The sequence below is a fragment of the Microtus pennsylvanicus genome, chromosome 2 (assembly GCF_037038515.1).
Source record: "Microtus pennsylvanicus isolate mMicPen1 chromosome 2, mMicPen1.hap1, whole genome shotgun sequence".
Classification (NCBI taxonomy): domain Eukaryota; kingdom Metazoa; phylum Chordata; class Mammalia; order Rodentia; family Cricetidae; genus Microtus; species Microtus pennsylvanicus.
In genome coordinates, this window is record NC_134580.1 from 11,800,487 (window position 1) to 11,801,051 (window position 565).

Below are 565 nucleotides of genomic sequence, written 5' to 3' on the forward strand. Positions count from 1 at the left end.
TGAAACTGAAGCGTCCGTCGTTCCCTGGAGCTACAGGGCTGGGTGTTCATACTGCAGGGTTTTGGACTTTGGTCCAATCTTTCCTATGTCCCCATTCCTCTCTTTTGGGATGGAAATGTGCATTCTTAGATACATGTTGGAAGTATATAATCTTTTTTGATTTTAGGGGGTCAGTTAAGAATTTGCCTTAAAGTTAAGACCACTGGCTGCTCTTCCAGAGGACCAGGGTTTGACTCCCAGCATCTACAAGGCAGCTTACAACTGTAACTTTCAGTTCTCCCAGGGATCTGAAGCTCTCTTCTGGTCTCTGCAGGCACTAGGTGCATGCGTGCATGCGTGCGTAGGTGCATGCGTGCATGCGTGCGTGCGTGCATGCATGTGTGGCCAGGGCCAACAAGATGGTTTAGTAGGTAAAGGTTTTTACCCTTCAGCCTGATAAACTGAGTTTCATCTACGGAATCCACATGGTGGAAGCAAAGAATGGACTCCCAGTAGGCTCTTGACCACAACACATGGATCATGAAATGTACATATGCAAAATAAATAAAGACATTACAGCTCAAGG